At 38.1% G+C, this 17,359-nt stretch overlaps 1 pseudogene; it reads right to left on the bottom strand.

Annotated features, from left to right (window-relative positions):
• Positions 1-75: 75 nt before the first annotated feature.
• LOC111740887 lies at positions 76-194 on the bottom strand (annotated as a pseudogene).
• Between the last annotated feature and the right edge of the window lie 17,165 nt (positions 195-17,359).

Genomic DNA, 17,359 nt, shown 5'->3' on the forward strand with positions numbered 1-17,359 from the left:
GCGAGGCAACCTTTCGTTGACCTCACAGATTGCAAGGACCATGTCAGCTTACAATCCCTTATTTTTTATTTTTTACATCTACAGCACCTGGTCTTCCTAGGTGGTCTCCCATCTAAGTACTAACCAGGCCCGGCCCTGCTTAGCTTCTGAGATCAGACGGGATAGGTCTTGTTCAGGGTGGCATGGCTGTAGACTTAGTCTTTCTTTTTCAAAAGGTAGCTGCTACACAATAGAGGAGGAGAATAGAATTGAGGCAATAACAACAATATACAGTACAGTATTATCATCCCCATCGTAGAGGTGAGAAACTGAGGCTCAGAAAGTTTACTTGTCCAAAGTTTTCCCTCTGATCAAAGGCAAGTCACTTAACCTCTCTGATGCTCAATTACTTCTTCTATGAAAGGAAGCTAATAATGCCAGCAATAAGTTTGCAAACTCTGTGCTTTAAACATGCTGAACACACATATGCATGAACAAATGCATGCATTTACACATTAACCTGCCTCCACGCTAGAAGAGAACGATGTCCTTAGAGATAACATCAAATGATCTCTCCTAAAATTGTCTCAAATACTGTGATCTCACATTCATTCACAGTGGAAAAACTGTGAGCTTATGAAAGAGTGAGTGATCATATGTATGTATATGGGTGGGAAGTGGGCAGAGTAAGTTTTCCCTGACTTAATTTCTGTCCTTAGTCTTGGGGAAAGGTTAGTCCTGACAGATGAATTAGATGTGATCTTCAAGGGTGGGACATCTGAGCACACTTGATAAGAATTAGACCCAAGCAATCTGGACTCTGCCTCTTAGTCAATGTGCCTCAATTATCTCACCATTTCACTGCTTATCTCACTGCCATTGCTCCAGTGCCTTACTAGCAGCATTCTACTCATGCATAGGAGCCTCTTCCAAAAACACACCCAGTGACTGGAAAACCCTTCCCCCCACCCTCTGAGCAGTCTTCTTCTTTACCACTCCTGCCCCAGGTCCCAAGTTCCAGCCTTCCCAATTGCAAAGGCTCCACCGATTAATCAGAAAGAGTCCCACTTCCAACACACACTCACTTAAAAGGCTCTTAATCTATTGTTCAAAACTCAAATATGCATCTCCTACAGAATAGATGTTTATTGCTTGGTCTTTTATCTTTCCAGTCTTCATCATTCTTTCCATAGGAAAGTCTAAAGAGAGCAGAAATGGTGTCCAACTTCTTTGCAAAGTACCCAACACAATGCTATACTCTATTTATTCATCCAGTCATTTAACCAATGATCCTGAGCACTCTCTCTGTACAAAGCTGAACAAGAGACTCTACCTGCTAGGAAATTATAGATAAGCAGGAAAAGGAGAATGCAGAAAATTATAATAAAGATGCCAGCCTCCATGAAACTTCTTTTAATCTCACTCAAGTTGTTTGCAGGATTCATTTCTTTGCATCTGTAGGACTGAGGACCCTGTGCTTAAGAGAGAGAGAATTGGGGAGGCCTTCACAAAGCGGGTAGCACGGAGGTTGCCCTATCCTTCCCAGGTAAACAACAGGAAGAGGGTATTTCAGGAAAAGTGAACAGCAGCACAAAGGCACAGCATGTAGCATATTCAGAGAATGTCTGATCGTTCAGCATTACTGAAGTTCAAAGTTTGAAGAGAGAGCAGGAAGGTGATAAGTCTGAACAAGCAGGCAGGGGCCAGATCATAAAACATTTGCATGCTAGACTATGAGGTTGAAATGGGAAGTCACTGAAGCATTTTGAATCAGAGAGTGATATGATCAAATAATGTGTCAGAAAATCCCCCTGGCAGTAGGAGCAGAATAGGTGAAGGGGAATAGAATAGGGAGACTTTAAGACAAGATCTGGCAGGAGACGGTGGACCCTGAACGAGGGCAGTGACAGTGCAAGTGACACTGCAAGAAGGGACAGATCCAGGAGAATGTGATGAGGCAGAACTCATGGGTGAGAATACGGGGAGACTCACAACATCAGTATATAGACTACAGGAGGGTGAGCAGATCTGGAGGAGAGGAGAGTCTGAGTCCATTTTGGGATCTATTGGCTTACAGATGCTTGCGGGATATGCACCTGGAGATATCCAGGAAGGATGGACGAGGGTCAAGGGCTCTCAGTCCAAGGTTGGGTTAAAATAAACGTATGTGGGAGTCACATCCATAGACATAATGGCTGAAGCCACAGCAGATGATGATGAAATTCCCCAGGGACAATGTGTGGCGGGAGGAGAAAAGAGGACCCAGGGTAGATTTCTGGGAACACATAAAAACTCATCTGGAGACTACGAAGAGATTGAACAAACAATAATTGTGGTGACTGCTTTGGATCCTGACACTGCATCTTCTCTTTCATACAACACAGGCCCTAAACCAATTAGACCAAAATAATACCTTGTATGTTATTATATCGGAAGGCTTAAAGGAATATGCACAGTCAAAATGATAGCAAACTGTGCATCCTTCTCTGCCCAAATCAAGATATAACGTGCTTGCCCTGTCTGGCTCCTAAAAAGCATCTTTTGCTCTCAACTTAAGGCGTCTTTGCTTGAGTCTAGTTGCATTGCTCTGCGAGTAAGAGTGAAGAGTGGAGTCAGAGACAAAAGACATAGAAGAACCATTTCCCTTTGTGGAGCTGGATATGGGGATGAGCCTTGAGCATCAAGACACTGAACTAAATGACACAAGATACCAAGAGTGACACAGGAGAATCTCCAGGGACAGACAACTCTGAGGAAAGGACAAAAATCTCAGGAATATATGAGAAAACTGATTTTTTTCTCTTTATTATAGTAGTGGTGTGTGTGTGTGTGTGTGTGTGTGTGTCTAATGGAACACATTTAAAACTATCCAATTCCCACCATGTGGTGAACAATAAGAATTTATTTAAATCTTGATTTCTATGAAGCAGAGACTTTTCCATTTATAGGAAGCTCAACAATAGGCAAAACCGATCTTTGCTGATTGCAAGTCACCATGGTGGTTATATACAGAGGGTGGGGTGGTTATTAACTGGAAAGGAACTGGGCAGAATTATATGTGGTAATGGGAAATGTTCTCATTCTTGATCTGGGTGGTGGTTACAGGTGAAAGGTATGTAAGAATTCTTCAGACTATACACCTCAGACTTGTATGTTTTACTGCATGTAACATACTGCACGCAAATTCTATATCTATCCGTAAAAATAGATAATATGAAACAAAATAAATATAGCATAAATTCTTACACAGACACACATTAGATGGATACACAATAAGTTCTATGTTGTCCAGGAAAGAAATGAAATCAAAAGAGGACTAATCCACTTGAAGTGGAAGGAACCGATGGAGCCGGTGATATCCAAAAGCTGATGTCATGAAAAAGAGAGAGACAGGGCAGGAAGATCAGTAGCTATGATCTGGGTAGGCAGTTGGCCTTTAAGACCTCAGGGGTGAAGCGGCCGTGCTGGGGGGCAAATCCATGGTGGCGTGGAAAGCTGAAATGGAAAAGTAGTGAAGACTGTCGGAACGGAGGATGTCTCCAAGAGAAAGAACATTAGAAAGATCAGCCATGTGGTCACTAATGCCCCCCTCCAAAAAAAGATGGCAGAGGTTGGAAATCCAGGTGTCAAAGGCCTCAAAGTATTTGAGGAAGTGGCCAAAGAGATGAAGAGATGACAGCTGGAGATGAGATGACAGTAAACCATTCAAGTGATTCACGAATGTCTTTTGATTACGATAGTAAAGGGGAAAAAAGTAAGTAACCAGTTTAGGGTAAAGTGCTCTTTGAGAAATGGGGTTTTTAAGTGAAAATGAACAGTTAAGGGTATGTGCTATACTCCCTGGAGGGAAGGAAGAATTGTTGGTGCTAGGGCTTCAACAGCCCTCTGTGCTGTGCGACCCTAAAAAAAGAGCTCTGACTCTCCATCGAATCCCCACTCCACCTAGGAGTTCCTTAAGGACAGCCTGTCACAATGCCTGGGGAGCACCGAATGTTTCGCGAGAAGAAAGGAAAAGAAGAAAGGAAACAAAGGAAGGAGGAAAAGAAGATAGCAAGGAAGAATCTAAATTCTAAAGAAAACCTCGGGTTACAATTTTTTAAAGTGCAATAAACTATGCCATAGTGGAATGATCGGGGTTCTAAAATTGTAGTGCTGTAAATTGCAGTTACGATACTGAAAGGTAATTGGAAAATAATATTTTAAGATTTAAAAATATTTGTATTCATTTGATGTGTAGGCAACTGACTAATGAAGCGACCAAGTGTCAAATGATCAGGAGGAGGTCACTTCCTGTCCCCTCCCCCAAAAGATACATACTATAATGAGCCCATCCCCTCCAAAAGCAAGGTCGAAAGGAGGATGTGGGCCAACTGCCTACTGAATTATATTCGGTGCCATGTCACTGTGTGCGGAGCGTCCTCGAGTTTTACTCTATCAGAGTGGGATCCAAACAGCAGCAACAGCAGCAGCATTAAATTTTCCAGGTGAGCCACGTGGAAATTGGAATCTGCACGTGCCCAAAAAAGAAGCAAGTGCTTAACCAATCTGTAAGGATTTCTTCTAAGACTTCAGGTAATCTCTCAAAAATGACCCTCTGGTTCGGAGGCAAGCGAAGCAAGCAGAGGAGACAGCAGCAATCCTCAACGGCTGGCTGGCGACTCTGCCAGACACCAGCATGGTCTTCTCGCACTTTTCCCGGGCTCTTTCTCTTCAGCTTTTCATCTTTCCCTGCCTTTCTCCCTAATGGTCTCATCAAGGCAGAAAGCCATTCTGATAAGTCAAGGAATTAGAGATTAATTGAACCACCTCTCTAGGGAATTGTAAACTATCTAATGAGGAAAAGTCACCCCTAATGGTAAACTATAGGCTCCTAGGCACCCAGACCCCAGCGTTATTTGGGATCCTGGAATCGCACCAGCTAGGCACCTACCTGTTAGAGAATCAGGATCAACTCATCAGTTTCCAAGGGTCTTTTGAGGAACTCAGGCACTGTTGTTGCAGCTTCTTGACAGTCGGGAATTATGCAAAGGTTGATTCCACAGCCTCCTTTTCTACCAGGTACATCCTGTTTTCCAACTCCAGTGAATCAAGATACATTGTGTTTGGAGATTTTTTTTTTTTTTAAATAAGATGTCCTTTGAAGTAAATGCAAATATTCTTTCACGTAGCCCCTCCAGGGTGAAAAACTTTTGCCATCAGCATCTCCTTGGGGCTGCTTTCCTAAAACCATAATAAAATCAGTTCCTATTCATAATCTTAGAAATTGTAAGAGCATTTATTTAATGTTTGAAAATACAGGATATGTATGGGGAAGATAAACCTGACCTAACATGTATGTAAGATCTATTCTCTAATAGCAATTATAGTCCAAAATAGCACAGGTAAGATTAAGTGATTAAAATCAAGTGGTTAACCTAGATGCAAGTGTGAAGCTTTTCTTCCTGATTAAATTGAAGATGCAGTGGTAAATCTATATAATACAATCCAATAATGAAAATTACTTAATTTCTTTTAAAATCTCCCAAATGTGTGTAAAAGAGAGAATTCCAGAGAAGAACTTGGTCCAAGTGGCAACAGACAAAGACCAAACAAATTGGAGTAACCTCTGATTACTTTCGGGTAAAGTGACAGACCTAGTAAAAGATTTTTAAACATCATTCCTTCAGTGTGGGAGATGCTGCCAGCAAAATCTTATGCAATAAAATACTTACTTTCACACAACTCAGCCAGAACATTGGTTTCTTCTTTCTTGACTTAAACAAATTAAATAAGCTTGATGACCAATCTAGGAGAACTGTACTGTAGAAGAGCAGAGGCTTAAAAAAAATTTTAATTAATTAAAAAAAAGGAAAAAAAAAAAGAGCAGAGCCTTACTACAGCCAGCAGGGAGAGAGCCTTGTGATATTAGCTCTGAGCAGACTTCCTGTATTCTAAAGAGTTATGAAATACAGTTAAATGACATAATATCTCTAGTTATATGGTTAAAATGTTGTTTCTTAGAGGGGTATTTGTGGACCTTCCCTTCAAAACTATAGCCCCCTGTGCCCCATCCTAGCCTGGCCCTTAGGAACCGGAAATTCTGAAAGTAGGGCCCAAGAATCTGTACTTTCAATGGTACACCAGGTGACTCTTATGAACATTAAAATTTGAGAGCTACTAAGACTACATGTATTTCTTTATATTCCTCTCGATGTCACAGAGTAATGGAATTTGTATATAACTCTTACTATTTCCATCACTTTGTAAAATGCTGGAAATAAAAATAAGTAGAATTAATTCAAATGTCATCGTTGTCATGTGGTAATATGGAATCAACCAACTTTTATATTCTTCTGAGCTTTGGCTTCTCATCTGACAAAAGGAAGAACAATATCTACTTCGTTGGGCTGCTAGGGGAGTTAAATCATATAACACATGCAGATTAAGTCATGTTGAACACAAAACGGTAAACAGTTCCACAACCACAAGGGATGTGGAATGATTTTAACACAGCTGTGACAAGCCTTCATGACTTTGCTCAGTGAAAAATCTGTTCTTAGTTATAACTCCAAACATGGCATCGTTACCACTAATCAACAGCCAAAATCATCAGTGAAAAGTGAGACAAGAACGCTCAGAATCACTGCAATCACTTCACATTCTAGAAGTTTGAGTAGTAATGAGACAAAATAAAAAATAAAAAACAAGTATATGTATCATAGAAGAAGCCACAAAGATATTATTTGAATGATATGATTACTAGTAAATATCATATCAAGTAACAACATCTATTAGTATAAACAGGACAGTTTGGTAAAACAACCAGTCAAAAGTATGCAAAAAGAGCTTCCTCCATATATGATGCAAATTTTAATAACAGCAAATTTTACTTATAAGGGAAAAATATTCTATTCCCAAAGCACAACAAAAATACAAAATACATAGGAATTAATGTAAAAGGAAAGATATAGGACCTGCATTTTAAAACATTTTTTTTGTTATGTGAAATGGAATAGAAAGTCTAGAAACTAACAAGTATACATAAGTGTCATCATATATGGTAATTCATCATAAAGGTGATGTTTCAGATAAATAGAAAGATTAGAGATTATTCAATAAATAGTATTGGGATTTTAAAAAGCAATAAAATTGGTACCTCACTTTATTTACTAAAACTAATTTCATATAGATTTATAATTAAAAATTTTTAAGTAAAACAAACAAATGAGAAAGAAAACAAAATCATAGATGAAAACATGGTGATATTTACATAATCCTGGAATAAGAAAAAACTTTATGTGCATTACACCATGGTAGAAGCTATAAAGAAAAAAACAAAGAAACAAATAAATTTGATTTAGAGAATTTTGTAGCTAAAAAGCCACACATAAAATTTTTAAAAATAGGAGAAAGTATTTGCAACATATATAATAAAGAGTCAATATCCTTACTATATAGAGAATATCTTAAGTATGTATGATAACTCACACTTATTTAGCAATTGGTACGTGCCAGATGGACCCAGGCAGTCTGACTCTAAGCTAATAACCACTCCACCATGTTGCCAGTGAGTTAGTGAAGTTTATGTATCCAACACGAAGAAATAAGAAAAATATGAATGTAACAAAGGACGAAAGACCTAAAGAAGCAAATCATAAAAAGAGTACATATATCTGACCATGAAACCCATATAAATATATTCAGATGCATAATCAAAGACATGCCATATTATTAAACACTGAGATGCCATTTTATACTTATCAAATTGAAAAAGGTTAAATAGGTAAGGGCCTGCTGTTGACCACAGACTTGAGAAATAGAGATTTCCATACACTGCTGGTAGGAGAACAAACTGGTACCAATTCTATGAAGGGCAACACAGCAGTGTTTATCAAAAGCCTTAAAATGTACATGTACATGCCCTTTGCCCCTACGATCTCACTTCTAGGATTTTATTGTAAAGAAAATGTAAAACAAATGCAAAGATGTCTGTGAAAATAATTCGACTATGTTTATATAAATGAACTAAAAAATCTAGTAATTAAAAATGTTGTAAAATATATTTTCACATGAATAATATGGGACGATGACTATATTGCCAAATTTAAAAATGTTATAACTCGGAAAGCACAGTATAATTGCTCTTTTGTAATATGAGTTAAAATGAAGATATACATGTGTATATATATATTCTAAAATATTAATAGTGTTGACTTCTGGGTAGTAGAATTATGAATAGTTTTTCCCTTGTGCTTTTGGGTGTTTTCCAAATTTTCTCTACTGTATATATTCTTACATAGGGAAGATGACACTCATTCTTAAGAAAAAGAGAAAATAAAGCAGGATATAACTTTTCTAGCCTAGGGAATGGACAAAACAGTGTGGGATCATCAGAGGAAAAGAGAACAGAGCAGAACATGGCTATATATTAAGACAAGAGAAGCTATTTCTTAGTAATAAGTAATAAGTTTACCACTTACCACTCACTCCTTTGATGGGAGGCTAGCCTCCTTAGCCATGTGGTTGGTGAAAACTCTACAAAGAACTCTGACAGAGTACAAAAACAGAGGATGAGAATAAGGTTCTTTATCCAAGAACTTGGCCGCTGCCATCCTGACTAGCATTGCACAAGAACGTAGATAAGAGATCTAAACCAGAATGGGAAGAAGGCAATTCTCACCATCGTCTTTGGATGAAAATTTGATTCACCAATTCCTCAGGCGGAAGGATCAGAAAGTTGGTATCAGTACCCTACTGCAAGTCATTGATAGTGTGTTGTACAGATATGGAGTTACCCGCACAGTCAACGATATCAAGCTCTAATTCCATGGAATATGCTCTATCAATCTCAAGTGACCTTTTGTTTATCTTCAGAAGTTAGAGATAGAGGTTCCTTCATGTGTCTGGATGAGCCCTGCCAGACTTCACGCCCAAATTCTTGTGCATGGATTGGCAAACCTTCACAGAAAGCTCTTGTAACAATGGATTATCCTATTCCTCTAGAGTTTCACAAGAAAAGGCTTCTGGCACAATGCCGGCACTCGTAAATTTTGTTGTATTTATATCATAGGCACTGGAAACAGGTTGTTACTGGTGGCTGAGCCAGAGGCTGGAGGTTGGAAGCAGGAAAGAAAAATGTAGTCTTTCAGCAATGACAAAACAACACCTTCACTTTCTATTTCTACAACCAGCTACATTAAAACAAACGCTCAGTTGCAAATTTCAACACCAAAGAATAATTTTAGTGTCATATGGAGAGATAAATCAGAAAGGGGCTTTGAAATCCTTCAAGGATGTAAAAGGGGAAAAAAAATGTATTACAGAGGAGGATATTTGGAGGAAGAAGCCAGGATAGAAGTGATACAAGAAGCCTGTGCAAGATTATTAGGTTACGACTAGTGGTCTGGTCTCTTCCCATATCCATAAAAAGGTTAGAAGAGGAAACGACCTTAATTAAGTAAAGCAGAGCCTTCTGCCTCACAGGAGGGTTTGACACTTGCATGCTTTTCTGAGGGTGCTCATGGAGCCCTGCCTCCTGCAGAGAGGTTTAAGAACAAGGGGATGCAAACCTGAGCCTGCAGTGGCTGAGGAGAAACTGCTCTGGTGATGACGATATGTTATACAGGGCCTTTTAGTCCTGTGTTTCTATAAACAGTGGAGAGATACTTATTTTTATGTCCTAAGCTGTTACTTCTCTGTGTTGACTTGCACCCTCACTCACCTCTCCACACTCTCATGACACATTTTTCTTCATTTTACTATTAAAGTGGGGGAAAGAGAAGTTATTTGGGTAAGTTATCCCTAGCTGCTGTTAGGTAGAAAGCCACTCTTTCCCCTAGCAGAAGGATGACTGTTTTAATACCTATGAGCATTCTTCTACTTTAACTCAACAGACCTTCAAGTGTGCAAATGCTGTGTCCACCGCAGCGGCTGCCCTTGAAGGCTGTCTGCTGGGGAGGGAAGGGAGCGAATAATGTGGAGGGGGAGAAACAGTATAGTTTTTTAATAAAAGTGGGATGTGCGTGTGTAAATATTCAGACTGGATGACACAGTACTTTTATAAGGTTAGGGTTGAAGACAAATTATGGAGACTTAGAATGAAGTTAATTAGACCAAGAGGTCAGGAAAGAGGTAAAACAGGTCTAAAAACTAAAAATAATCTGGTTTTTTTTTTCAGGGAGGGGGGCACAAAATTACTTTCCTTCTCAAAACAATTTTTATTACTCGAAAAATTAGCCATGATTTTAGCAGGGGTGTTTGGCTGTTTTGTTCTTGGAATACATGTGGTTCTATTTATTTAAATGAATTTTTTGCCAAATAGGAATTGTTGCCAACATAAACATTCTCACCTGTTCCTTCACCAGACACTTCTTGATTGGTCTTCTTTTAGGAGGACAAAAATCTTTCCCATCTACAACAGCCCTCAGAATCCATCAAGTAAGTTTCTACCCACTCTTATAAATCACTTAGAAAAAGACAGCAATTCAAGACAAAAGTGAGCAAAGCATGTGAGCAGAGAAACAGTGGCCAATAAAACATACACATGATGTTCATCATCACAAATAATAACAAAAAAGTGATAGCTAAAATGTGATCATTTCCATTTGGTCATGTGTGAAGAAGCTGGTACTGTTGGTGGGAGTGTAAACTAGTACGATTTCTCAGAAGAGAAATTTTGATAGGTCTATCAAAACTTTAAATGCACAGAAATTTTGATAGGTCTATCAAAACTTTAAATGCACCCTTTGTCCCAGAAGCTCACTTCTGGATACTTGTCGTGCGGATAAAATATGGCAAAGACCTACATTCAGAAATAGTCATTAAAGTGATATTTGATATAGCAAAAAAAAATGTTGGAAACAACTTAAATATCCATTTAAAAAGGGACTAATTATAGCAATTGTGGTAATTTCATATAGTAGAATATTTATTATGCAGTTCCTAACAGAACAGATAAATCTATATGGACTAACAGAGGAAATTTTATATGCATTTATTTTAAAAGTCAAATGATATAAAAAGACTTAGAACAAAATACAGTAATTCCCTGTTCCATCTCTCCTCAGTCCCCTATTCCCTCCCCAGAGACAACCACTTCTTACTATTGTAGCTGTTCCTTCTGTCATTTACATATCACCTTATTTCTAAACCAGTGCTGCCCAATAGACATAGAATGCAAACTGCATGTGTAATTTTAAGTTCTCTAGTAGCCACATTTAAAAAAGGGTAAAAGAAACAAGTGAAATCAATTTTAACATCTTTCGTTGAACCCAACATATTCAAAATATTATCAGTGCAAAACATAATCAATTAAAACCAATTTAAAAATGGTAATGAGATTAGATTTTTAAATTTAAATTTCATAAAAAAAAATTTAATAGTATACTAAGTCTTCAAAATTCAGTGTGTAGCTCACACCAACAGCACATCTCAATTTGGACCAGTCACATTTCCAGTGCTCTTAAGCCACATGGGGCTAGTGACTATCATACGGGATAGTACAGCTCTAAACAAAGAATACTGCTGTCTTTTGACTCATTGTTGACTTCTTATTATGGAAAAATGAAGGTCTAGCTCTCCTAACATTGTGCTTTCTCATTCACAACTTCATATACATTATACTTTTTGATTAAATATTCAATATTTATATCATATGCTCATGCAAATGTTAATCACAGCCAAGCACTGTAGCATGCTGTGATAACGCTTCCCTTTTTGTTAATAATCATTTTTTATTAGCTTGAATATCTTTATAAATATTATACTAATTCTTCCACACTGTCCAATGGCTTTTTAGTACAGTGCACCAATGGTCACTCCCCCTCCCAGTGGTCTACCAACTTCCACATTCTTATTTTATACCCTCATTTTAGTCAAATTCATCTTCCAGTAGTTTTATACGGTTAAAAAGAAGGGTATAATTTTCAGACTATGCAAAGCAATCTATAGATTCAACGCAATCCCTATCAAATCTCAGCATTTTTGGCAGAAATAGAAAAATTCATCCTAAAATTCATATGAGATCTCAAGGAATCCTGAATAGCCAAAACAATTTTGAAAAAGAAAAACGAATTTGGAGAACTCATAGTTCCTGATTCAAATTTATATTATAAAGCTACAGTAATCAAAATAATATGGTGCTGGCATAAAGACAGACATATAGACCATTGGAATAAAATAGAGAATCCAGAAATGAACTCTTGTTATATGGTCAAATGATCTTTGCCAAGGGCACCAAGACTATTCAGTACGGAAAGGGCAATGTCTTCCATAAACAGTGTTAGGGAAACGATGTCCACATGCAAAAGAGTGAAGTTTGACCCTTATATACGTACCACATACACGGGAAAAGTACTGAACAGACATTTTCCAAAGACAATTTACAGATGGCAAAGAAGCACATGAAATGATGCTCAACATCACTAACCATCAGAGAAATGCAAATAAAAACCACAGAAAGATATCCCATTAGGATGACGACTATCCAAATAATAATAATAATAATAACAACAACAACAACAACAACCCAGAATATAACAAATGTTAACAAGGATGTAGAGAAATTAGAACCCTTGTGCACTGTCGATGGGATTGTAAATGGTATGATTGTATGATAGTTCCCTAAAAAATTAAAATAGAACTACTAAATATCTAGCAACCCCTGAATATTCTGAGAATATATACCCAAAAGAACTGAAAGCAGTATCTCAAAGAGATATTTGTACACCTGTATTTATAGCAGCACTAATCACAAAAGCCAAGATGTGGAAGCAACCCAAATGTCCATCAATGGATGAACAGATAATAAACAAATGTGGTATGTATATACAATGGTATATTATTCAGCCTTAAAAAGAAAGGAAATCCTGTCACATATTACAACATGGAAGAAACTTGAGGACGTATTGTAAGAGACCTAGGCCAGCCACAAAAGGCAAAAACTGTATGATTCCACTTTTATGAAGTATCTAAAGTAGTCGAATTCATAGAAACATAAAGTAGAATAGTAAGATGAGAGAGAATGGGGAGTTGTTGTTTAATGGGTATAGATTTTCAGCTTTGCAAGATGAAAAAGTTCTGGAGATCTATTTCACAACGATGTGAAATACTTAACCGTACCGAACTGTATACTTAAAAATGGTTAAGATGGTAAAATTTTAGTGTTTTCACCACGTAATAATAATTAAAAAAAAAAAAAAAAAAAGACCGGGTACAATGGCAGACAACTTGGTGATGACAGCTCTCAACCCACCTCCTGAGTCATGCTGTTCCAATCCCCACTGATGGCCCTCACCATCTGAAGCATGACCGTCACCGTGGGATCTCCCTTCACCACGCTCCAGGAGATTCCCTTCCCTTCTCTGAAGTAATGGATATTTTGTATTTGATGCCTTCCTCTTTCTTGGCTTATTCACTCCTTTCTAAAGAGTGTATCCTCCAGGAGCTTCCCGAGAAGAGGGACTTTTTGCAATTTTTTAAAGATTCGTTTATCTGATCGTATCTTTTTTTTTTCCACCTTCTCATTTGACTCATAGTTTGGCTTGCTATAGAAATCTAGGTTGGATGTAAGCGTGCTTCGAATGTTTGAAAGTATTGTGGCTTCAGGGGCTGCTGTTGCAAAGTTCAAAGCCCTTTTGATTGCTGGTCACTTGTATGTGACCTGTTTTTTCTCTCTGGGTGCTTGTAGAATCTTCCTTATTCTCAAGGTAATAAAATTTCACAGTTAGGCTGGAGGTATTTATTTCATTCATTGTGCTGGGCACTCATTGGGCCCCTTTAATCTCAAAATTCATGTCTTTCAGTTCTGAAAAATGTTCTAGCTTCCATAATTTCTCTTCTTTTGGTAACTTTATTGTTGTGTTGTTGGATGCCCTGGAGTCATCCTCTAATTTTCTTCTTTTTGTTTTCTTATTTTCAACTATTTCCTTTTTGCTCTACTTTCTGGGAATTCCCTCGACTTTTTATCCAGCCCTTCGTTTGAGTTTTTCACTTTTGATATGTTTCCAATACTCAAGGATTATTTTTGTTTCCAAACATTACTTTTTATAGCATCTTGTTCTTCTTTCATGGAAGAAATATTTTCCCTGAGGATATTAATGTCAAGTTTTCTTTTAACTGCACAATCTGTTTCTTCCAAGTTGCTTTTCTGTTTATTTTTGACTTTCTCATGTTAGATACTATCTCACATAGCTTTAAGCCTGAGGACAGGGTTTACTGACTTTGAGCTTCACCATAGAATTATCTGGACAATACGGTGTCCATGTCTTTGTGTCTTTCTTGCACAGGCCAGATTCCCCAGGGTATACTCTTCCAGTCCCTACTTGGAGAATAAAGACCTGACTGGTAAGCTCAGGGAACCAAGTGGGGAAAAAATCTTCAGTATGCATACGCATTGTTATGCACATAATCCTCCTTTTCATTACAGAATCTGTACCTTCACCTGTGCCTTAGATTGCCAGCCCAGACACTCTGATTGCAACACCCTTTAATCTCTCCTATACACAGTCCTAATACACATGGTTTCAGCTGTCAGCTGCTGAGCCTTTGAGCATCCTGAGTCAGGGCAGGTGGCTCTCAGCTTTCTCCTTGGCCAGTTCAGGGTTCAGCTTTCCTGGTCTACCATACAAGTTACCATCCTTCCACCTGCTTTTCTGCTTCCAAATGTTAAGAGCCTTTGATTCCTCTTCTATTTGCTCCCTATTTATAAATTTTTGTCTTCAAGGAAATCCCTTTCTGTAGTTTCAGTGGATGTTTGGAAGGCTGGAAAAAAATTGTTTAATCTACCACATTAACCTAGAAGTCTCCCAAATAAATCTATTGTTTAAAAAATTCAGAATACATAATATAGTATGTTCCCATGTATGTGGAGAAAAAAAGATGAAACTATCTCTAGGCTGAGAGATACATAAAAAAACTTCCGGGTGAGGGTACTCTTACTCTTCACTTTGTGCCCTTCTATACTGGTTGGTTCTTTTTGTTTGTTTTCTATTTGTTTTGTTTTGTTTTGTTTTAACCATAAGCACAAATGATTCATAAAGAACTTGTCTAAAATTACATTTTAAAGACCTAGCTTTAAAAAATAAAGTCATCTTAAGAAAAAGAGCATGTCACAGGCCAGCATGAATCTCCCTGAACCATTACTGCTCTCGCTTGTCAATGGTATCAGACAGGGTTACGACCAGTTTTGTAACTAGAAAGCACACAAGCTCTAAGCTTTACATTAGGAATTTTGGAAAATATTCTCCCCACGTAGGCCATTCTGTTTCAAGTATAGAAACAACCTAGATCTTGACTTTCAATCCAGAAAAGGAGGAGCATTGTAAAACAGAACAGGCCAGGCCACCTTGCCTCCCGGAGGACTTCTGATCAGACTTGCCCACACCACTCGCCATGCCTTATCTGTCTCCCTTCCTCCACTTCTCCCCTAGCTTGGGGCACACTGTCATTAATCCTTCCCAGCTAACTGAAACCCTGAACATGTCTGTCTAAGTGATTCATATATCACATAGCCAAAGCTGCTCCACATCTGCTCTTATGGAGGCTTCATCCTTTTACTAGGTATTTATATATGGCAGAAGATCATAATGATTAACCCATCCAGACTGACTTGATTTCATTACAGACTCTACTGCTGACTAGCAAATTGTTTAACCTCTCTGTGCCTCAGCTTCCTCATTTATAAAATAAGGATGATAATAACATCTGCCTTGTAGGCTCCTGGGAAGACTAAGTGAATTGATACTTGTAAATGGTTATTAATCACCTACCTTCTACCAGAGATGTTTCTGGGTCTTATGGATAGACAGAAGTCATCAAAACAGAGACACCTGACCTCATGGAGCTTATGACACAATTCTGTTTTTAAAAAACACATATACACACAAATAAGAAATAACAACACATTGTGACAAGATCCACAAAGGAAGAATAAAAGTGTGGTAAAGGTTACAATAGGCACCTGTTTCTCAACAAATTCTTATAGCTCAGGTAATAATTCAGTGGGTACACAACAAAAGTTACTCAGAAAAAGCTTCCTCTTTGCCAACACTTGAAGCACATTATAGATCCTTCTACTTAGAATTGCATTTTAAAAGGTCCTGTTTTACAAAAGTGTGAAAGACCACTAGAGTATCATAATTAAAAAAGAAAAAAAGTCAGCAGATTCCAATGTGCCTATGCCTTGGAGACAATGTGAGCTGTGCATGTTATTTCTTCCCCCAACAAAGCATAAATGTCTATTTGCTCTCCACAAGAGTAAAAGAATTGCTTACACTGACGAAGCACTAAATTCAAAGGTATTGCATGCCTTATCTCGGATAGCCCCTAGTTTCACAATGCCAACTTTCTGGTTGGTGGGGACACTCCCAGATGCCCCCAGGGAACATCTCAGAGCCTTCCCATCCCATATCTGCCTCAGGCCAATAGTTTGTATGGCTTGTTGAACACAAACTTGGTGAGGCGCCCTACACCACAGAAACCAACCATCTATCAATCTTATATCCTATCTAGGTGTAGGTTATAGTTTAAAGCAATTTGCAATAATGATTTCGAATGGTATGACACCCCTGAGATGATCAACCGAAAGGTCTCAGAGAGTACCCTAATATGATAATTCCCATAGATAAAGGAATTCAATGGACTAGAATAGCTATGGATTTCTATCTTCCTTTCCTGAGTTATCCAGGGTTCAGGTCTTGATAGAAACCATGATAGTCCAGGGCCTTCAGCTTGACTCTGTCCCTGGCTTTCATGGTCAAAGGGGTTTCCCCACAGTTCAGTAAAAGAGAGAGAGGAAGGGTGATTTACTAAGTACTTCCCTTCCCTATAATCACGAGGCCCCTTCTATTTCCTATCTGTGACATTCAGATTAGAAAGTATCTTTGAAGACAGCCAAGATTGAATGTAGAACTTACCTTATGATAAAGAGGGCATAAAAGACACACATGTATATACATTTGCCCAACTATGTGTAAATATGTGAAAGATAGGCAGTCCTTGGGTGATTGGAACCAGATGAGATAAATGAAGGGGAGAGTTAAAGGAGGACTTGAACATAACCTTTATTTATTCATTAACTACATTTTTATTGAGGACCTACTATGTGCTAGATACTGGAGGAACAATAGTGAGCAAAATCAGCCATATTATTTGTTCTCATGGAACACACAACAGGGTGGGAAAGTCTGAAGTTAATCAAGTAGTTATACAAACGAGTGTATGAATTCAGACTGATATACATATGGTAGGAAATTGTCCTAGGAGTGCCTGTGACAGGAACTCGATAAAACGAAAGCAGTTAGGAAAGGTTTTTGTAGGAGAGTAAGCCTTGAGCTAAGATCTGAAGGGTAACTAGGAGTTGACGGAGCAAAAGAAGAAGAGAGAAAAGAGTGTTCTAGGGAAA

Source organism: Pteropus vampyrus, unplaced genomic scaffold (genome assembly GCF_000151845.1).
Source record: "Pteropus vampyrus isolate Shadow unplaced genomic scaffold, Pvam_2.0 Scaffold69, whole genome shotgun sequence".
In the NCBI taxonomy this organism is placed as follows: Eukaryota; Metazoa; Chordata; class Mammalia; order Chiroptera; family Pteropodidae; genus Pteropus; species Pteropus vampyrus.